Genomic DNA, 470 nt, shown 5'->3' on the forward strand with positions numbered 1-470 from the left:
TGCGGCCTTGGGGTGCGTTGGTCTGCCGTGTGCAAGGGGTGCTAGTGGTACGCGGGTGCGGGCGGGCTGCGCGTGTAGCGAGGGTGGGGAGCGCGAGTGCGGGCCTGGTGCGCGGGTGCGGGCGGGGCGGGTGAGGTGCGAGAACTTGGTGCGCAGCACTGCGCCAGGTGGGCCGGCGGTCTGGCGGCGGGCCGGCCTCGGGCGACAGGAGCGGAATTGTGTGGTCTGTAGGCAGGCGGCGCCTGGGGACTCCCGGGCCGCGCCCTCGGTTTCGAGTCCTTAGCACCCTGCGAACAACTTGGAACGCGCCGTCCGGTTCTCGCTTCTGCTCTGCTCTGTCCCCGGCCTCTCTCATTTCCTTGTCCTCCAGATGACTGGTCTAAGGCTCCTCTAGAACGTCCCTTGGCCGTGGGGGACCGTTTGTCTGAAGCTGTACCCTCGCGCGGTGCCGCGCCTCGCTTGTCTGCCGG

Source organism: Chrysochloris asiatica, unplaced genomic scaffold (genome assembly GCF_000296735.1).
Source record: "Chrysochloris asiatica unplaced genomic scaffold, ChrAsi1.0 scaffold00354, whole genome shotgun sequence".
Taxonomy (NCBI): Eukaryota; Metazoa; Chordata; class Mammalia; order Afrosoricida; family Chrysochloridae; genus Chrysochloris; species Chrysochloris asiatica.